Consider the following 22,607-nt stretch of genomic DNA (forward strand, 5'->3'; position numbering starts at 1 on the left):
GAGCCCAGGGTTTAAAAAATCAGATGTTGAAAGTCCATCTGACGTGGGCGCTGAGCACCTACTCCACTAATTTCAAGCTATGTGTCCTCAGGCAAGTTCATGACCTCTCTGTACCTTGATTTCCTCCTCTACAAAAGGAGAATGATACAGTACCTGCCTCATGGAGAGTCTTTGAGGACCAAGTGAGGAAATCACTTAGCTCCTCCTTCTGTGGCTCTGGAGGGAAACAGTAACCCTCTGGGGAGAAATGGGCCCCCTTTCTCTTCTCTGCTTTCCTCCCTCCTCCTGGCAATGACCTACCTCCTTCCCTCCCACACAAGGACACCTGATTCAGTGCAGTCTTTTCCTCCTTCAAGGCATCTAGCCCAAAGGATTTGCCTCCCCTCCTTGTACGTGGGGAGTTCTGTTCTTGGCTTTGAGACAGATTTCTTAAATTGTCTTCCGCAGTTGCAAATGACTCAGCCGTTGCTTAGGGATTTAATTAACCAGCAATAGGAGCCTTGAAAGACACAAGCCTCTGAAGACTTTCTCCCTTCCTGGGTTGGCTGTGAGCAGGGTAAGAATGGAATAAGTCACCTTCTAGAACTAGATAATCCACTATGGAAGCCACTGGCCATGTGTAGTAGCTACGGAGCACTTGCAATATAGCTGTCCAAAATAAGTTGTGCCATAAGCATAAGATAGTCACAGATTTTGAGAATTTATATAAGAAAGTAAATATCTCAATAATTTTTAATACTTAATATAAAAATAATATTTTTGATATATTGATTTTACTTTTTTAAATGTAGCTATTAGACCATTTAAAATTATTAAATGACGGTTGGTGCTGTTCTAGAATATTAGCAATTTAATGATCTAATAACATGCCAACACATTTTGAAAGTGATTTTAACATGTATCTATGTTTTAGTTTGTCTTGTGTTGCTATAACAGAATATGTGAGATGGGTTTGTTTATAAAGAAGAGAAATTTATTTTCTCACAGTTCTGAAGGCTGGAAAAGCCCAAGATCAAAGTGCTGGCATTGGTGAGGTTCTTCCTGCTGCATTCTCCAGGAAGGGAAAGAGAGGCAAAGAGAGAGGGGTGTGGGGTCGGAGAGAGAAAGATGAATTCACTTCCACAAGCTCTTTTTATAAGGACATTAATCCATTCATGAGGACAGAACCCTCATGACCTAAACATCTTGCTTAAGGTCCCATCTCGCCACACTGTTGCACGGGAGATCAAGTTTCCAATACTTGAGTTTCTGGGGGACACATTCAAACTATAGTAATCTACTTTTATCTTTATGAAACAGATATTGTTACAAACAATTTTTGGATGAGGCCCATTGATTCAGAGTGTGAACTACCAGTGAACTTCTGTGGCTGGAGCAGATGGAAGCTGGGAAATAATGAGAGGGAAGAACACTGACTTGGGAAAGCAAGAAACCTGGTTCTCAGCCTTGCTACCTCACTAAATTGCTGTGTGACCTTGGGCACACAGCTGGACCTCAGATTCTTAACTTAAAAAAAAAAAATGGAGACCCTAGCTGGATAATAATTTAAGAGTGGGAGATGAGTAGCCTGGGGAACAAATAGAGCCACAGATTTGTTTGTTGTTATGTGTTTTGGCCACCATTATGTTTTTTAAAATTTTTATTTGTTTGCTTATTTAATCACGTACTTTCAGGGTGGAGACTGGCATCTATTACTTTCCACATCCCTGGACTCCCACTTTACCATTTCACACTCTTAGCATTAACCAGCCTCAAAAGACTGGAGGCATTTGAGTTTGCAATCCTTGGCTGCGAATTTTAAGCTCCAGGGAGATGCTAATGCTGACCATTCTTAATAGTGGTATAGGAAGAGGTCCTAAGTGGTGGTCACCAATGTGTTCCAGGACACATTTTAGTGTCTCCTGCTTAATCCTTTTTTTTTGTAAGATTTTGAATTTCCAACAAAAACAGCACCATATTCTCTTATAGCAACACAGAATATTAAACTAAAGGGAAACTTACAGATGAGGAAACCAACAGAAACAAGGTATATAGTGCTTGTATGTCAGTGATTGTTTATCACTATCTTGGAAAATAAAATTTTAAAATAAGATAAAATACAATTGTTCTTTATTCTGTCTTATATCTACTTGCAATTTCTTGTCATTAAAACATTTTCACATCCAGATATATTTTTTAAATAAAAATTCAATGAGATGACTGGTTAGAATAAGAAAACAGAATTCCCCTTTCCTTGGGATTACATATAAAACTCGCAACAAAAAAAATAGGTAAATGTAACCCAAGCAATGAAAGCAAATAGCTAAAAGATTTTAAAGCACTGAGAGGAGTCTTTTTTGCAGGGATAATAGCAATTTGGATGTGAGCTACTGCTTTTGCATATTAAATACAAGTCTTTGTCTCCTCCACCTCAATAGTGAGAGAAAGCAAAATCTGATTTGATGGGGGAAAAGGAGAAGACCATAAATAAAGGGGTGCGTTGTTTCCATTGGGGGACAATCTTCCTAGTGGCATTCGGCCCAGAAGCCCTTTCTTCTTGGCTAGACCACAAGGCCAGGATAAATTGAGTAACTAGATGAATGGTTGAGACTAGAGAGGCTTGGTAGTGACCACGAAGTTGATCAACACCCTCAGGGCCCAGACTTGAGCTCAGGTCCTGTGAGACCACACTGGTCAATGTTGCGGTTGCATAAATCCACTCATGGAAACTCCAACAGTGATCACTCTCTAGAGAAACTCAAGGTCACTGCTAAGCGAGACCCCTCCGAAATGAGCGATGAGCAAGTCACAGGCACCCTGGAGGTATCTAAAGATATAATCACTGCTGAGCACTAGTCCTATAACAGAAGTCTAAACTAACCTGGAGACAGGAGTAACTCCTTGCAGTTTTCCCAGACACAGTGCACATCACAACCATGACCTCTACCCCAGGAAGCCCATGCCCAAAAAGGAGAAAAGAAAATCTGTTTGTCATCTATAGAAATATAGAAAGGCAAATGCTGTGTAGGTCACCCTAGGGATTTGGGGAGAGTTGGCAAAATGGCAAAATCCCATTTAACCAAGTGAAATTCAGGAGATGAAGAAAATGAATAGTGAGATGGTTTGGCAGATACAGGTTTTTCCCAACTTGCTGCGATTATTTCTTCCTCTACTTATATATTTACTTTCTAGCAGTAGGACCAATTCGTTCAGAAATCTACCCATCTTTCAAGGTGGACTAAGAATCCTGCATCTCCCATGACGCTTTCTCTATTTCTCCAGCTACAGGAAGGCTGCTTTCCCTATCTGTATCATTCATTTGCTGATATGCTTAACTGTGGCCTTGAACTGATTGTTAATGTGTTTGTATGTGCACCTTGCTTTCCGGACTAGGCTACAGGAGCTTCCCACGCAGAGCTGGATGTGTCACTGTGGCTCAATGAGCTGAACCGAGAGTCATCAAGAAGAGCTGAGGAGGGCAGCCTCTTTGGCAGCCATGACCCTGGGCCTCTCTGCTTCCTCTTCCCAGCATGCCCTGAGACTCCACTCATGACTCCTTCCTGGCTCCCTCCTTGTCCAGACTGGAACACCATTGGGCCCACTTGCTTCTCTCCTCACCAGAGGGTTGAGAGAACCCAAGAGATGTCTATCTTTTTATAAAAGAATTTTTATCAGAGAAGCAGAATGCATTATTAGTCATCTATGAGTGTTTATAATAGAAATTACCATTATCTAAACTACTAGGATTTCCTTTGGGAAAAAAAAGTCTTTTACTGTGGAACAGAGCTGAACCTTAATGAAGGAGGAGGATGAAGAAAAGGAGGAGAAGGAAAGAGGAGAACAGTTTTCCACAGCCTCTCTCTGGGTATGGTTACTAGGCATCTAAGGACTTTTGCCCTTTTTGGGGAAAAACAAAACAAAACAAAACAGATTTTTTAAAAAATGTTACTTATAAAATCCACAAGTTAAATGCAGTTGGATCCACAAAACAAGCATTAAATATAAAAATACAGTCTATATCCAATTATACACTTAAAATGGGTAAGGTGGTAAATTTTATGGTATATGTCTTTTACCACAACTTAAAAAAATTTCTTTTAAATACAATCTGTGCATGAGACCAAGCATTAAAATAAGGGTAGCAAGTTGAAAATGAAAAATGCAAGAACACAAATTTATGATGGAAGGGGGGCTAAGCTCTCTCCATCTACCTGAAGGGTGAATGTATTCAATAACTATGATATGCTATGTTGGATAAGGAATAAAATAACCATCAAAATGATTCATAGAACAAAAGTAGGCATTGGTTTAGAAGTTAAAATTGTACTTGGAATTCAAATAGAAGTGAATGTATAACTAAGTGCTATGTTTACTAGATGTCTGCTTTTATTTATATATTCTCTGCCTCTGAAAAAGAATACGAGGGTGGAACTAAATTAATATTATATAGCTAAATATGCAACTCCATCCTTTCCCCTAAGTTAAAAGTCAGAACATGCCAAGGACAGAAAATTCCAGTCAGACAAGTGAGGTAAGGAACAAAGGAAGGAAATGGTCAACTGTAGCTGGCTCTCTGACGGGCACATCTGCAGAGAAAGTAAAACACTGGAGCAGATTCTTCCTGCTCTTTCTAAAATCTTCCCCATTGTTTGTTGCAGTATTTCTCCAGACTATCATACTTTTTATAAAAAGTTCTTACTTTTTATAAAAGTAGGAACTCATGAGCTACATCATCATAATGATGATGATAGCTAGTGTTTGCTGATACTTACATGCTAACATTTTTAAGTTCATTTTTCTGTTGCTATTACAAAATACCAGGGATTGGGAAATTTATAAAGAACAGACATTTATTTAGCTCATTGTTCTGAAAGCTGGGAAGTTCTAGAGCATCAGTGTGATATCTGGTGAGGGTCTTCTTACTGCTTCATAACCTAAGAGAGGGCATCAAAGGGTGAGACAGAGCAAGCATGCCAGCTTGGGTTTGAATTTTCTCTTCTTCTATAGTCCCTAACACCCTTATGGGGACCCAACTCTCATGACCTCATCCAATCCTTACTACCTTCCAAAGGCCCCACCTCTAAATATTATTAATATATGCCTTTGGGAATTCACTTTTCAATACCTGAACTTTTGGGGGACGCATTCAAATTATAGCAAGCTCCAATACTATTCTCAGCACTTCATATTGCCACATTTAATCTTCAGAACAACCAGTAAGGCTGGCATTGTTAATAACCCTCATCTTAAGGAGAGAAAACAGCAACAGACAGGCATAGAGTAAATTGTTCAGGGTCACAGAGTTAGTAAGAGACAAAGTTAGGATTTAAATCAAGTTTGTTTGACTCCAAATTCTGAGGGCCTTCACCACTATTATGGACAGAATATTTGTGTCTCCCCCCTCCCCAAATTCATAAATTGAAGCTTTAATCCCAGGAGTGATGGATGGTAATTGGAGGTGGGCCCATTGGAAGGTAATTAGGGTTAGATGATTTCCTGAAGGTGGGGCTCTCTTAATGAGATTATTGCCCTTTAAGAAGAGTTCTCCCCACCCCTGCACATGCACTCAATGAAAAGAAAATTTGAGCAGACAGCAGAATGACAGATACCTATAAGCCCAGAGAAAAGGATGCAGATTGAAATGTACCTTCCTGTACCTTGACCTCAGACTTCTCAGCCTCCAGAACTGTGAGGCCATCTCAGCTTATGGAATTTTGCTGTGGCAGCCCAAGCGGACTGTGGCCTTGAACCCACTAGACCACCACCATCGCAGGGAATGTTTAGGTTGCAATAAATGCTGACCAGTGTGATCATTTATGCTGAGATCACATATATGACATTTAATGAGATACAATCACTAATTGGTAAGTGTTGTTCCTCCCTTAAAGCTCCCACTGTGCCCAGGCCTTCAGTGTTTCACCCACCATATTTGTGTGGACACACAATTTCTGAAGGCAAAGGGGAAAGAAAAAAGATAAGTGTGTTCAATATCTTTTTAAAAATGAAATCATTTTTAGAAGCATTTTAGATTTACAGAAAATTGCAAAGCTAATAAGAACAGAGAGTTCTCATGTACTTACACCTAGTTTCCCCTATTATTAACACATCACGTGAATATGGTACATTTGTTACAATTAACGAACCAGTATTGCCGCATTACCATGAACTAATATCCAAACTTGATCAGGTTTCTCTACTTTTACCTAATCTTTTTTATTTTAGGATCCTGTACAGGATACCGCATTGCATTTAGTTGTCATCTCTCTTTCGGCTCCTTTGATTGTGACAGTTTCTCAGATTTTCTTTTTTTTTTTTTCTTTTGATGATGTTGGGAGTTTTGAGGAGTACTAATCAGATATTTTATAGAACAGCTCTTCGTTGAAATTTGTCTGATGTTTTTCTCAAGATTAGACTGAGATCATGGGTTTTAAGGAGGAAAATCACAGGGGTAAAGTGCCATTGTTATCACATCATATCAAGGGTCCATGCTATCAATGTGATTTATCACTGTTGATGTTGACCTTGATCACCGGACTGAGGTATGTTTGTCAAATTTTTCTCTTGAAAAGTTACTCCCTCTCCTTTTTACATACTCTTTGGAAGGAAGTCTTTATAGGTAGCTCAAATGAAAGGAGTAGAGATTTATGCTCCTCCACCTTGAGTGAAGAGTATCTGCATAAATTATTTGGAGTTATTCTGCATGGGAGACTTGTTAAAACCCACCATTTATTTCTTCACAAAATTTTTAGTGGGGGTGGGGATCTTCTTCAACTGATTTTATTTTTTAGAGTATTATAGGTTAACAGCAAGAGTACAAAGTTAGCAAAAAACAAAACAAATGACAAGAAATAATTCCATTAAATGGGAAAGGACCTGATAGACATTTCTTTAAAAAAGACATACCAATGGTCAACAGGCATATGAAACATTGCTCAACCTCACTAATCACCAGGAAATGCAATTTGAAACCCCCAGGAGATATGGCCTCACACCTATCAGGATGGCTATTTTTAAAAAGACGAGATAATAAGCGCTGGCAGGAGTGTGCAGAAAAGGAAACCCATGCCCACAGTTAGTGGGATGTCAGTTAGCCCAACCATTACAGAAAACAGTATGGCGGCTTTCTCAAAAAACTAACAATAGAACAGCCATAGGATGCAGCAATCCCATTTCTAATAGATATCCAAAGGAGATGGAATTAGGATCTCAGTCATATCTCTGCACGCTCATGTTGGACTGATTTTCTTGCTCTTACTCATTATTTATTATGCTCTTTTCTTTCGTGGGCTTCACCACACTCGGCACATTTCTGGCAGTTGTTCAGCCAGGCTTGCTGCTCTCCAGACCCTTCTGTGCTTGGCCCACAGGCCCCATGGGCCCAGCTTGTGTTTCTCCTCCAGCACTGGCTGCCTCTGCCTCCAAGCTCCCTGACCCGTTTGCCTCTCTTCTTTTGCCTGATACCAGTAAGGGCCCTTCTATGGCCTGCCTTCTGGCATGTGGGAACATCTTCAGCCAATTCCATGTGGCAAGAGAAGCTATTCATGCCTTTCGGAAACCTCATCATTTGGTCAGGAAATGACCAACTTCCTGGCAAATAACTCCTGAGAACATCTTCCCAAAGGGAAAGAAGAGAACACACATCTGTGACGTACATGTATGGTTTCCTCCGTTTTAGCTGGTCCTGTCCCAGCCCAGTTGTACAGTGCGTGAGAAAAAGGCTTCTGTTAGGAAACAGGAGCCCACCCTGTGTGACCCATGTAGGCCCCAGGTCCTGGACCTTGGGTGGGCAGGTGTTGTATCAGATTTAATTAAATCAAGTGGAGATTCCTGGAGCTGGAACCCTGTTTCCTATTTATTCTCTACTCTTGTGGATCTTTTCAGGGCACTTCCAAATTTTGGCTAATGTGTAGAGATCTTTTTAAAAAAGGAATTAGTATAATTTAGTGTACATCAGAATGCCGAGTCAAGCGAAGCATGCCATGAATCTAGAGAGGGATGCAAACTTCCTTCTAGAAAAAGGAAGGAATAGTATAAGATGGAACCAACCCACCCTTCCCCCCACCAACAAATAAACAAATAAACAAAAAACTTCCATGTTGGCTAGAACACCTGAGAACTTTGACTCAGGTATATGTGAGAGATGGTTTTGGGGGTCACTAAACAGGCTTTTTCCACAAGGGGATGTAAAAGGACCAAAATTCAGTGCTCTTTGGTTATTGTAGATGCTGTGAGAGCTTATATTTTAGCAATAACTGTAGGTGAAATTACTGATGACTTTGGTGTCATTTTGAGTATTTCAATAATTTTTTCAAATGTGTCCCATCATTTATAGCAGACGACCCCACCCCCCAAAAAAGACTCCATTTGTAGTTCCTTGGAGATTTTCTTGGGGCAGATCCCTCCTCTCTGAAATGCTACTTCTCAAATTCTAGATATCTTGCCTTCCAGTCTCTCAATTGGACTCCAATCTCTCAATTCAATAAAACCCCCAGGCTCTGTTCAGTTCCCGCTTCCCACACTGAAGCTTAGAAACAGCGTCAAAGGCAATCACAGGACTCACCGTGGTTTTTTTCCTCTTCTCTTAGGGTCACAATCCTGTGCAATTATCCAAGTTCTGAAACCATTGTGTCATATAGTTTGTCCAGATTTTTAGTTATTTAAGGTAAGAGAGGAAAAAATCCCTGAAGTCCTTGTTTTTCTATCATGACTAGGAGCAGAAATTCTCTCAATGTGGTCAGTCTCATGGAGCTTTTACTCTAGGAGAGGGAAGATAGGTAAAAGATAAGAAGTAGGCAATTAAATTAGTAAATCTTAGAGCAACAGGTGCAATAAGATAGTGTATATAAAAGAGTGACCATGGCAGCAATTTAAATGGGTATTTAGGGAAGTCCTCTCTGAAGGGATGACATGTGATCTGAGTCCTGAATGATTTGCAGGAGCATCTATGCACAGATCTGGAGCAGAGTGTTGCAGGCAGAGGGAACAGTAATTACAAGAGCTCCAGGAGAGTAGCAAGGTGGAATACTGGAGGAATAGCGAGGAGTCCAGTTTGGCTAGAGTATAGTGAACAAGTGGGGACAGTGGTACCAGATAAAATCAGGAAAGTAGACGGGGCTGATTTGGTGGGGCAAAGAATATTGTGCCAGTATATAATGTACTTACTTAATATACCATTACATAATTTACTTACTTATTCCTGGCCCACTGAAACTTTAGATGTTTACATTTTAAAATATTTTATCAAAATTAATACTGCAATAAACATACTGGGGATTGGATTCAGGGACACTTGACCACTTTTTATTTTTTATTTTGAGACAGAGTCTTACTAAGTTGCCAAAGCTGGTCTCAAACATGTGATTGTCCTGCCTCAACCTCCCACGTCATTTGGGATGACAGGTGTGTGCCATGGTGCCCAACTTAGAAATATTTTAATATGGCAGAATCCAGAGCTGGAATGAAAGAGTCAGAGGGTAGGCAGCAGAGGATGTTGGCACCCTTGGAGTCCCTTTTACATTCAGGGTAATCCTCCTCCAGCTACTACAGGTACTGCTAATGACTCACACTTGGGACCATTGGAACTACCTCCCCACATTGCTTCAAACAACATTCCCCCACAATCTATGGTCAGTGAATGATTGTGTGGGTTACCAAAGTACCTGCTTCCTTTTGACACAGGATATACTCTGTAGTGCTTACACACTAGTGCTCCTGGAAGTATCAGTCAAGGTCACATTTTTCCTGAAGATACATTCTTGCTTTCTGGTTTCTTCAAGGGCACCATCCCCCATAATTCACCTAATACAACAATTCCATAGCACACTCTTTAGGAAGCCAGACCTAAAACAGGATGGGAACTTTTTGAAGATTGGTTTTACCAATTTACCAAATTCCTCAATTTTTAGAATCAGTATATGCTTGAAGACAATTAAAAATATAACCAGTTACCATGAAGGGTAGGAAACACTTGGAGGTGGGAGGTGGCAGGTGGACAGTTGAAAGATAATTAAAGATCCTGAGGTAAAGGTGTAGACTGAATGTGTCCTCCCTTCAAATTTATATGTTGAAATTTAATCCCCAATGTGACAGTATTAGGAGGTGTGAATCTTTGGAGGTGATTAAGTCCCAAGGGTGGAGCCCTCAGGAATGGGATTAGTGCCCTTATAGAAGAGGAGAGAGAGAGAGAGAGAGAGAGAGAGAGAGAGAGAGAGAGAGAGAGGGGACATAGCAAATTGATGTCTGTGAATCAGGAAGCAGGCTCTCAACAAACTCTGAGCCTCCTGGAGTCTTGACTTTGGATTTCCCAATCTCTGGAATCGTGAGAAATAATTTTTTGTTGTTTATAAGTCGCTTTGGCACTTTGCTACAGCAGCACAAGAGCTGAGGGGTTAACAGAATGAGGATCAAGTTTCCATCAGTTTGGATGGGTTAGGAACACACGTCTGTGACGACGTAGGAACATCAGACTCAACATTAAACCAGAGTTGGTCATTTGAGATCATCCAGGTGAATTTGTTTCCCTTTATCCTGAGAGCATCTCTGGTCTCAGGATGCACATCCTATTTTTCTCTAAAGTAATCTGCTATTTGATCCCAGAGTCCTAGTGGTCTAAAATCAAAGGAGGGAAACGAAACACTAGATCCAGGGGTGGAAGCAAGGGTCAAAAGATAAAAGGGGGTAAATTGAGTGATAAGAATTGATCTTATCTCTCAATTAGAGGGCACAGACCAGGAAAGGGAAATTTAGGGTTGCCTGAAACTTCAATTTGTGATACTTTTTACCCCCTCTCTTCTTTATGGGAGAAAATGTTCAAATGAGAAGATTGAAAATCTGCGGTTTTATACACACTCACACACACACACACACACACACACACACACACTCCACTCCTCTTCCTCAACCCTTGCCCAAGTCCCCACCATCTACTCATCCTTTGAAGAAAAGATCTGAGATAAGAGAGCCTCAGCAGAGTGTTTGGAAGTACCCTCTTATTGGAAGGCTGGGCAGATTCCAACCCGCATCTAAGATAAACTGAAATTCAACTGCCAAGCACTTCTGAAGAGACTAATATCTGAAGAGGCTGAGATCTAGAATTATTAACACATTCAGCCAAATGTCAAAGAAATGATAAAGGACTGCATGCAGGAAGGCAGTTTTACTCTGAGTCTTTATGCTATCTCTATCTACATCAGAACCAGAGTAGTAATGCTTAGGTCCACACCTTAATATACCTCTTCGGTGCCGAGAAGCTCTAAGGTGACCCACCGATGGCAGGGCATGTTCTTTGTATTCCATTTCCAAGACTGTGGATTAGTCTCACTAAGCTAGCCATGGTTTTATGAATAATTAACAATTGCACCGGATATTACAGTTTCCAAAATGTTTTCATAAATATTATTCAGCTTCCACAGTCTTGGTCTGTTTCAACTGCTGTAACACTAGAGCCTGCTTAGCTTATTAAAAAACAGAAATTTATTCCTTATAATTTTGGATGTTGAAAAGTCCAGGAGCAAGCCACTTGCAGATTTGGTGGCTGATGGAGGCTTTATAGTTCATAGGTGCCTTTTACCATGTCCTCACATGGTGGGAGGAACAAACCAAAAGCTCTTGTCCCATTCATTCATGGACATGAGAGCAGAACTCTCGGGACTTAATCACCTAAGTGACCTACTAATACCATTACCTTGAAGGTTAGGATTTTGACATATGAATTTGGATTATGGAGATACATTGAGACCATAGCTGCTACTGCTCTGCAAAATAGTTACTCTTATTATTTTTGTTTTTCTTTTCCAGATGATTATATGAGAGCCAGAGCAATTAAATAACTTGCCCAAGATCTCATAGCATCAGGAAGCAATCCTTATATTCCTTCTAAATCCTTCTTCCAAATCCTTTTCTTCTGAATCTAAGCCTGTATAGTTCATATTCTCTCCTCCTGCCTTAACCCATTCTCTGATCACTGAAGTCTACTTGGGTCCTCATATTGAGGGCTAGGATTCTAAGATCCTAGAGAGGGCAATAGGGAGCTGGTCAACAAAGAGTCCCAAAAACTTACTTCTCTCTCATACCATAGGGGACATTAAATCCCATTTGTTTTCAAGTTAGGGTATAGCTCCCCACTTCCTAGATATAAGAAACACTTCTTTCTCAGCCTGATTTGCTCCTCTGTTGTTCCCAAGATGGCAGCCCTCTCTACACTGATGGGAAGATATGTGGACCTACCCCTGGGAGCATGAAATCACTGCACATGTGGGATCTGCATGGGCTTATCTCTGGCCACCATGGATGTTGAGTACATTGTTTTATAACCCTGCCCACTGGCTCCCCTTTTTCTTCCTTGCCTCCAGGGCTGCCTATCTATCTAATTTGGGATGATGGAATGTCATTTCTTTCTCTCATTACCTTAAATTAAGTATCATTAGGAAGGTAAATGCTCTGCTTAAAACAAATAAATCATCTAACACATTCCAGAGACAAATTTAATATATTTTTTAGTAATCTTTCCTTTGGATTATCCAAGCCTCTGTTGCTTCCCGTAGCATGAATAATTGAGAACTGACACAAAAAGAAACTGCCAGAAGCTTAAGCCAACTTGCAGATCAGCTAGAAACTCTACTGTGAAGACAATCTGTAGTGATCGCATTTGGGAAGATGTGTCATCCTCAAGAGTATAGTGGTGGTAATTTCAGCATTTGCAAACTATGACTCATGGCAAAGCATGCTGTGCTATGGGGATAGACCCAGCTCTGGACTGGATAAATTCCCAAGGCAGAGTCACCCAACAGGCCTGGGAAGCTTGTTAATCCTCATCAGGGTGTGATTACCATCACCAACCCAAGCCATCAGTGAGCACAAATGCCCTACTAAGATTTCCAGGTTGGGACACGTAGGGGCAAGACTTGTGCGGGAGAGGCTCTAGACTGGCAGTTCCCCCTCCCCCGCTCATAGGAACAGAGGCAGCTTAGACCAGGTAGAGGGAGCTGTGGACTGGGGTGGTGGCAGAGTGGGCAGGGACCAGAGGCAGTATGGATGGCTTGGACTCAGCCTCTGAGTAGTCAAGCCTGATGATCATTTTTTTGGCATCACAGAAGTGGCATAAAACAGCCATGCCTGTACCTACAGGTCTATTGGCAAAACTAAGAGGTCCCTTGAGGGTGGTGAGAACTGTCATTTCCCGGTCAGTGACACTGAACACTGACTTTGGAAAGCCCTGCCTCAGTTTTGGAGGCAAACAGGCAAAGATACAAGAAACAAGAAGAAGCACCACGGCATCCCCCCAACTGCTGCCATAACGTAGGGGGTGTTCCAGTCAAATGCCAAAGACCCTGGAGATTTTCGGGGACAGCTGTAGAAGTGTTCTAGGAACTGGAGGACTCTTAAGTTCCTCCCATTCCTGACATTGTGTGATTCCAGTTTAATAGAGGAGGATGGATAAACATGTCAAAAATATATACCAATCCAGAGCAGCAAGAAATGGGGTGAAAGAGAAGCTTCCACTTCCTGCCTAGAGCACGATCTTTATAGATTTTGGTCCTCAGCCAAGTCCCAGTCCTCTAACGGCAAGGCTGATAACTAGGTGACAGTAAGAACTGGATGCAGGGAATGAAGGGCAGGAGAAGAGGCAGGGGAGTCTAGCTGAAAATTGAGAGCTGGTTATAAAAGAGATTGGAAGGAGAAATTCTTTTAAAAAGGGAAATTGTCGCTGGGGTTGTGGCTCAGTGGTAGAGTGCCTGCCTAGTGTGTGTGAGGAACTGAGTTCGATTCTCAGCACAATCAATCAATCAATCAATCAATAAAAATCCATTGCAACTAAAAATATTTTCAAAAGTAATAATCTAATTTTTTTAAAAAGGGAAATTATCATTGTTTAGTCCAGATTTCAACTTCTTGAAGGCCGAGAATTTTTCATCCCTGTGACCAAAAGACCTGACAAGAACAGTTGTTTTTCTTTTTGGGGTTGGGGAGCACTGGGGATTGAACTCAGGGGCATTTGAACATTGAGGCACATTCCCAGCCCTATTTTGTATGTTATTTAGAGACTGGGCCTCACTGAGTTGCTTTAGTGTCTCGCTTTTGCTGAGCCTGGCTTTGAACTCGCAATCCTCCTGCCTCAGCCTCCCAAGCCACTGAGATAACAGGTGTACACCATCGTGCCTGGCCAAGAAAAGTTTTGAGGAAGAAAATTTTATTTTGTAGTTCATGATTTCAGAGGTCTCAGTCTATAGATAGCTGGCTCCATTCCTCCAGGCTCTAGATGAGGCAGAACATCATGGCAGAAGAGTATGATGGAGGAAAGCAGCGCAGGAAGGACATAACACCAGAAAGCAGAAAGAGAACTCCTCTCAACAAAGACACAATATATATATTCCCCAAAGGCACACCCCCAAAGATCCACCTCCTTTAGTCACACCCTACCTGCCTATAGTTACCTCCCAGTTAATCTCTATCAGGGGATTAATTCTCTGAGTGGGTTAAGGCTCTTATAGCCCAACCATTTACTATCTAGACCCTCTTGCATTATCTCACACATGAGCTTTTGGGGGACACCTAATATCTAAACCATAAGAGAAGGTGATTCAGGTCTTCCCCCCAGAAAGGGCTGGTGGGTATGGAGGATTAAGGGCAGATTTATATCTTATCTACAGTGATTTATGCAGCCCACTATGTTCTGTGGGTCAAGAACTTGGGAAGGTTTCCTCCTGCAAACACACAGGCACTTGCAATGTGTATGGACTGGAGATGTTTCTATGACTATTCAGTAAAAGTCTCTAGGGAAATTCATTTAGAGGTGAAGTTCAAAAGGGGAAGAGATAGATGTGATGTTCTAAGCTAAGTAAATTCAGGCAAGGTCAGGAAACTTCTGGAAAGGAGTTTCAAATCTGCTTGAGCAGTGAAAGAGAGCTATCTTCTGTCTCATGCACCATCTACAAATGCATCTTCATGTGCACCAACCTGATCTGCCAGGTGGTACAGCTCATAGGCATTCAGGTTTCTCAAATATCCTTTGATGGATCAGAGTGCACAAAAATGTTTATTGAGTACATACTGCCTGAGAGGGCTGGGTAGTAACTTGGAAAGTGCCTGGGTTCTGTTGCCAAAAAGAGCTGAGTTCAAATACTTCCTAAGGCACTAGTCAGGGCTCCTTGAATAAATTGCTTTATCTCTCTGATCCCACAAGGTCCTTGGTTCTAAAATGAGGACAATCACTCACTTCACAGGGTTGGATTGAGAATTAAATCTAAGGCCCAGAGGTGGTGCCTTAACCCTGTCTGTTGTGTGTATCCTAGGTATCCACAATATGGGCTGACCCCATTGACATATGCCAGTATTGCTTTTAGCCCCTATCCCAGTGTCAATTTTCTTTGTTAGTCAGCTTTCTGTCACTATGAAAAATAACCTGAGATACTCTATTAGAAGAGGGAAAGGTTTCTTTTGGCCCACAGATCCAGAGGTTTCAGTCCATGGCTGCTTGGTTCTGATGCCTTGGCCCTATGGTGACAGTACAACATGGCAGGAGTGCCTGATGGAGGGGGACTGTTCACCTCATGGCAGTCAGCAAGAAGAGAAAGGGAGAGGGAAGTGGGAACTGGAGTCTCAATGTCCCCTTCCACGGCACACCCCCAACCACCCAACTTCCTCCAACGAGGCTCCTCCTCCTAAAGATTACACTACTCTCAATAGTACCATAGTCTGGAAAGTGAGCCTCCAACACCTGGGGCTTTGGGAGGACATTCAAGATCCAAACTACAGCAGCTGAGAAGCAAAAACTAATTTGAAAAAGGGAAATACTAGTTAAGATGACATGAACACAATTTCCAGTAGACATATTTTAATTTTCTTCTTATTTTACAGTATTATTTTTGAATGTTCTGGTAGGAACAGTGCATCTATTAGGCCTTAAATGTGTCAAAGGGAGATCAAAGAAATTAGAAGTCTGGGTTCCTGTTGTAAGTCTTATTAACTAAGAGAGAAATCCTTTAATTTTATTGAGCTTCAATGATCTCATCTGTAGAATGGAGAGGCGAGTGCCTCTCTCAAAGGGTGGTGGTTAAGATCAAATACAGTCATGAACATAAACATTCATAATGAACTGGTGGGGGGAGGGAAGGTGATACAGGTGGAAGCTGGTTTTTGCATGCCAACGGTTCATTGATCATCTACTTGAAGCATATTATCAACTGGGTTGATTTCTTGGACTATCTCACTGATGTGAGATGTCTTGGCAGACATCTGAGCTTGCTCCTTCTACCCTGATCATTCAATCCCTGCTTCAATCTCACCCTTCCAACAGGTCAAAAGGACTGAGACCCTTTTGGATGATGCCCCAGGTGCCATGTTCCTGAATGGTCATTAAAGACCCTTAGGAACAGGATGTCTTCCACTTGCTGGTGTGAGAAGCCTTTCTCTGCTTGCCTTGCAGACATGGCTCATCATGCTTCAGCAAAGCACTCTTTTACTACTTCCTAACTTTTCCTCAACAAGTATTATTTTGAGTAACAAAAAGAAAAAAAGGAAAAGAAGATTCATAGGAAATGGCCTTCAATTTGCCCTACCCACAAACTTTGCATAAAACATTTGAATATAACAAAAAAGAAATGATAGTCTCATCCTCAAATTCTCCCTCTTTGCTCTTCTAATGCTTCCCCCACAAACACTGCAGAGCCTGCAGGAAACAAGGATATAGTTCTACAGCACAGAAACCGAAGGTCGGTGCAATTCCCAACTAATCTGGGTGATTGTGCATCGAATGACACTTGCCCGCTTTGTTTTGAGCATAAAATACTGTGCCCTGTATCAATTTTTTTTTATTAAAGAATAAAACTTTTTCTAACTCTAAAATACCTATTGTAGAAAATTCTGAAAATCAGAAAAAATATAAAAAAGAAAAAAAGAACTACCTATTATTCCACTGCTGCTAACATCTAGGGTTTTTGCAGTCCTAAAAATGTAGATAATGTGTCTCTAGTTTAATGTATTTTTTCACTTAATGTTATGATATGAAAATTTTCCCATAATGATAAGCTTATCTGAAAAAAACATGAGTTTCAGTGACTGCATAATGTTCATCATACGGGTGAATCCTAAGTAATTTCACAGACTCTCTATTATTTAACATTTGGCTGTTTTTATTTTTTCCATTAAAATAGCACTGCTATTAATATCCCTGTATATAAGTATCCATGTCTCTGGTTATTTCTTTAATATAAATTGCTAGAAATAGAACCACCGGGTCAAAGAGTTGGAACGTTTCTGGAAGTCTTGATGTATGGTGCCAGATCGCCCTCGGCAAAATACCAATTTACCCTGCCATTCAGAAAGCATAAGAATGCTCATTTCACCACAACCACCCAGACTGTGTATCATCGCTATTTTAATTTTTGCTCTTTTACAAAGTGAAAACTGATGTGCCTTCTTTTTACATGGCTGTCCTTTCCTGTCCCTCTACTATGGGACTCATTTGTCTGCTACCTGTTTGTTCATTGGGTGCATCCTGTCTGCTTCCAAACAGAATCAGAAGTGGTTCTAACTAGATAGTAAGCCCTTAAAGCCAGTAATTTCTTTCTTTTTAGCTCTTGTAACTGGCACAGTAAGCTTCTCATATTCAACATTTGATACATGTTTGGAAGTTATTTTTCGACCTGTATAGAAATGTCCACCAACAAAATATTCTCTTTTGCTGGTGTATATGGCTCTATTGTATCTCCTCCCAATTCTCATTGCTCTTAAAGGATATATTATGTCATTTAATGTTTGATTTTATATATGTATGATTATTTATTAATTTGTTGGAAGGGGAAAAAATCTCTATCTTCTCAGTAGAATTATTATTGGTTACTTGAGGGCAGAAAATCTGTCCTTTCTTTCTTTTAGAAGAAATGAGTCCAGCATTGAGCACATATGGACCTATTTTTTGTTCATTCAATTACTCACTCATTTCATTTAACAAGCATTGTTGAGTGGAGTATCACTGTTGCATCTGAAGACCAAACAGTACTGCTGCTTCTCTAGCCAAGGGTAAAAGAAATTCCCCTAGAGAAGACAGTTCAATTCAGGGCTCCATAGCAAGGCTGTTGGGATCCACAATCCACTTGCTATGGTTTGAATGTTTGTGTCCCTCCAAAGTTCATATTAAAACTTGATCCTTGTTACGGTTTGGATGTGAGGTGTCCCCTAAAAGCTCACGTGTGAGACAATGCAAAAAGGTTCAGAAGAGAAATGATTGGGTTCTAAGAGTCTAAACCCAAACAGTGATTTAATCCCCTGATAGGGATTAACTGAAATGGTAGGGTGTGGCTGGAGGAGGTGGGAATTGGGGTGTAGCTTTGGGGTATACATCTGTATCTGGTGAATGGAGTCTCTCTCTCTGCTTCCTGATCACCATGTTGTGGGCTGATTCCCTCTGCCACCCTCTCTCGCCATAATGATCAGCTCATCTCAAGCCCTGAGGAATGGAGCCGGCCTTCTATGAACTAAGACCTCTGAAACTATAAGCCCTCAAATAAACTTTCGTCCTCTACAATTGTTCTGGTCAAATCCTTTAGTCACAGCAGTGGAAAAAGCTGACTGAAACAATCTTCAATGCAATAGTGGAGGTGGGGCCTTTTGGGAAGTGATTAAGCCATAAGAGCTCCTCCTTTGTAAATGAGATTAGTGTCTTTATAAAAGAGGCTTCAGAGAGCTGCCTAGCCCTTTTTTTCCCCCTTTTAACATGAGAAGATACAGCATTTGTTCCTTCTGCCACGAGGATGTAGTAAGAAGGTACCATGTTATAAGAAGAGGGCAAGCACTTGCCAGCTACTGAATTTGTTTGCATCTTTTTTTTTTTTTTTTTTGGTACCGAGGAGTGAACCCAGGGGTGCTTAATCACTGAGCCACAACCCCAATGCTTTTTCATATCTTTTATTTAGAGACAGGGTCTCGCTAGGTTGCTAAGTGCCTCACTAAATTGCTGAGGCTGGTTTTAACTCAAGACCCTCCTGCATCAGCCTCCTAAGCCACTGGGATTACAGGCATGATTACAAGCATGAGCCACTGCGCCCGGCTGTTGGCATCTTGATCTTGGACTTCCTAATCTCCAGAACTGTAAGACATAATGTCTTTTACTTCTAAATTACCTCCTCTGTGGTCTTTTGTTACAGCAGGAATCCTAAAAGACTAAGACACTCCTTTTCTTCCAGGAATCACATGTGCTTCCAGAATGGCCAGGTGAGACAAGGTCCACTATGAACTTCCACTGTGAACCCAGAACACCATTGCCTTTGGGAAATCTGGCTCAGATGCCAGGTTGATTAAAGGGGCCTGTTTCCTTCTCTATGATGACTCAGTCCTCAGGGCCACCACTACTTATAATCATGCCTGCCTGATGGCCACCCCACTCCATGAGACATCTAAAATTTAACCAGGAACAAGGTTTGTACTATATTAATTAACAATTAGCATCCATAACATACAAAAAACTCTAAGAATTTGATTAGAAAAGACAGATCGGGAAGAAATGGATAAGTGGTATGAATGAATATGAAGAGAAAATCCAAATGTCCAAAAATATATTCATATAGTGTTTAATATCATTATCAGTCAGGGAAACAAAAATTAAAGTAACTATGTGACATCACTTTATACCATTCAGACTGGTAAAAGATAAGAATGAAAACACCAATCATTGATGAGAATGAAGGAAACAGGTACTCATATATTGCTGACTATGAATTGCTGCAACCTTTCAGCAATCTGGCAGACTATAAAATTATGATTCATATTGTTCTTCAACCCAGAAATCCCATTATTAGAATTCTAGTTTATAGAAATAAAAGCATTAGTGCAAAGAATAATTGTATAAAAGTGTTTATTACTGCATTGTTTATAATTGGAAAAACACTGAAAACCAAGTGTGTGCCCAGTATTAGGGGAATATTACATAAATTACAATTGGTACATACCACGCAGAATTATACAGCCATTTAAAAATGTAAGTTGATCTGTATTATTGACTTTTGAGGGATTTCCATGAAATGTGACTAAGTGGGAAAAGCTATATGCAAAGGTCTATATATACTTCAAAACAATTTTCAAAAAATAAATACCTACCAATGACAACAACCAAAAAACCCTAAAACCTTCTCTCTCTCTCTCTCTCTCTCCCTCTCTCCCTCCCTCCCTCCCTCCCTCTCCTTCTCCCTCTCAATGGATGGCTGGTTGTTTACCTAAATCTATTATTCTCTTTCTTTCTTGCTAAGAGAACCTCCTTTATCAGAGATAGCAATGTGCCAAGAGAAGAACATTTCTTGTCTCTTCTTGCAGATTGAAGTGGCCAATGAGATTTAAGTGGAAGTTTTAGATGAAGTGTTTGGTGAAGTTCCTTTTGCCCCTGGTGTTCCCCTTTTCTTATCTGGAATCAGGATATGATAGCTTGTTCTTTTGCTGTCATTTTATGACTTTGAAAATATGACTGTGAAAGACTACAGGCAGAAAACTCCCTTTGTGGAACCTTCGTACTAACCCCAGACTCCTAGAGACAAGAATAAACCCCTAAATGACTAAGCCTCTTTAGTTGGGTCACCGTTATGGGGAGCCAAACACAATACTCGATTATATGAGCACAAAATGAAAAAAGTCATGGAGATAGGAATACCCAGTGGTTAGCATGGATTAGCTGGGGTGCAGGTGAGGGTATGGAGAGTAGGGAAAGAGAGAAGGAAAGGCCAAGAAGCAAAGATTTAAATAGAAGATGCCTCATTGAAAACAAAACAGCATTATGATATTATCCCTCTGCTTACAGTTATATGTACACTCTTTCTGGGGCCTTTGTCCCTACTTAAAATTGTTCCTCCTTCAGGCCCCACTCTGGAGCATGTATCTCAATTAAGGACACAGTTCAAACCCTTTTCTCATATGTTTCATCAACATGAAATGGTGCTTGAAAGAATGATGAGTTCATGCAGGAATCTCAGGGTGGTAGGATTTCAGATAATCTTTTCTTTCTTTCTTTTGTTTTTATGATAGTTTTAATTTTTAGGTAGATTTGTATTATGCGTATAATTAGGGGGGAAACACAACTATTTTCAACATGGTACAACAACAAGATTTGAGTGAAGTCAAAGTTAGAGACAAGGAGAGCATTTTAGTACTCAAGGTAAAAGAAAATAATGCAAGCTAAACACATGTATTCACAATGGAGATGGAAAGATGGAGAAAGACCTTAAAAAAAAAAAACCCTCAGGGCTGGGGATGTGGCTCAAGCGGTAATGTTCGCCTGGCATGCGCAGGGTACTGGGTTCGATCCTCAGCACCACATAAAAATAAAATAAAGATGTTGTGTTCACTGAAAACTAAAAAATAAATATTTTAAAAAAGAAATATAGATGTATAATGAAAAATATTTAAAAAACCCTCAAAACAGTAATGTGGTGTAATCAATAGGGCACAGTGATTGATTGAAAGACAGGGGAAAGGAAAGATTTGTAGCTTGAATAAATACATGGAAAGGTGTGTTATTCCCTGAGCTGAGAACACAGGAGGAAAAAGTCACCACTGGGTGGACATATAGTACTTCAAAGGAGTGAAGCCTGGACCCTGTTCTGAATCAGATTCTTTTTTTTTTTTTTATTTTATTGTTGGTTGTTCAAAACATTACATAGTTCTTAATATACCATATTTCACAGAATGATTCAAGTGGGTTATGAACTCCCACCTTTACCCCGTATACAGATTGCTGTGTCACATCAGTTACATTTCCATTGATTTACAAATTGCCTTTCTAGTGACTGATGTATTCTGCTGTCTATCCCATTCTCCACTATCCCCCCTCCCCTCCCCTCCCCTCCCCTCCCCTTCTCTCTCTCCACCCCCTCTACTGTAAATCGTTTCTTACACTTATATAATTTCTCTCCTACTCCTCCTTTCCTCTTATATGTAATTGTGTATAACCCTGAGGCTCACCTTCCAATTCCATGCAATTTCCCTTACCTCTCACTTTCCCTCCCGCCTATCATCCCTGTTAAATGTTAATCTTCTTCTCCAGCTCTTCGTCTCTACCCTGTCCTTGGTTACTCCCCTTATATCAAAGAAGACATTTGGCATTTGTTTTTTAAGGATTGGCTAGCTTCACTTAGCATAATCTGCTCTAATGCCATCCATTTCCCTCCAAATTCTATGATTTTGTCATTTCTTAATGCAGAGTAATACTCCATTGTGTATAAATGCCACATTTTTTTAATCCATTCATCTATTGAAGGGCTTCTAGGTTGGTTCCACAATCTTGCTATCGTGAATTGTGCTGCTATGAACATCGATGTAGCAGTGTCCCTGTAGCATGCTCTTGTTAGGTCTTTAGGGAATAGACCGAGAAGGGGAATAGCTGGGTCAAATGGTGGTTCCATTCCCAGCTTTCCAAGTAATCTCCATACTGCTTTCCAAATTGGCTGCACCATTTTGCAGTCCCACCAACAATGAACAAGTGTACCCTTTTCCCCACATCCTCGCCAACACTTGTTGTTGTTGGACTTCTTAATGGCTGCCAATCTTACTGGAGTGAGATGGTATCTTAGGGTGGTTTTGATTTGCATTTCTCTGACTGCTAGCGATGTTGAGCATTTTTTCATGTACTTGTTGATTGATTATATGTC

General features: G+C 40.6%; 1 long non-coding RNA gene across 1 annotated transcript in view; it reads left to right on the plus strand.

The window, feature by feature from the left end:
* Window positions 1-3,554, plus strand: part of LOC308652051 — a 30,670-nt gene extending 27,116 nt beyond the window's left edge. Inside the window, exon 5 of the long non-coding RNA XR_014022724.1 lies at window positions 3,373-3,554. This is a non-coding gene — a long non-coding RNA (uncharacterized lncRNA). The remainder of the gene's footprint in view (window positions 1-3,372) is intronic.
* The last annotated feature ends 19,053 nt before the right edge of the window (window positions 3,555-22,607 follow it).

The sequence above is a fragment of the Spermophilus citellus genome (genome assembly GCF_964194105.1).
Source record: "Spermophilus citellus genome assembly, chromosome: 6".
NCBI lineage: Eukaryota > Metazoa > Chordata > Mammalia > Rodentia > Sciuridae > Spermophilus > Spermophilus citellus.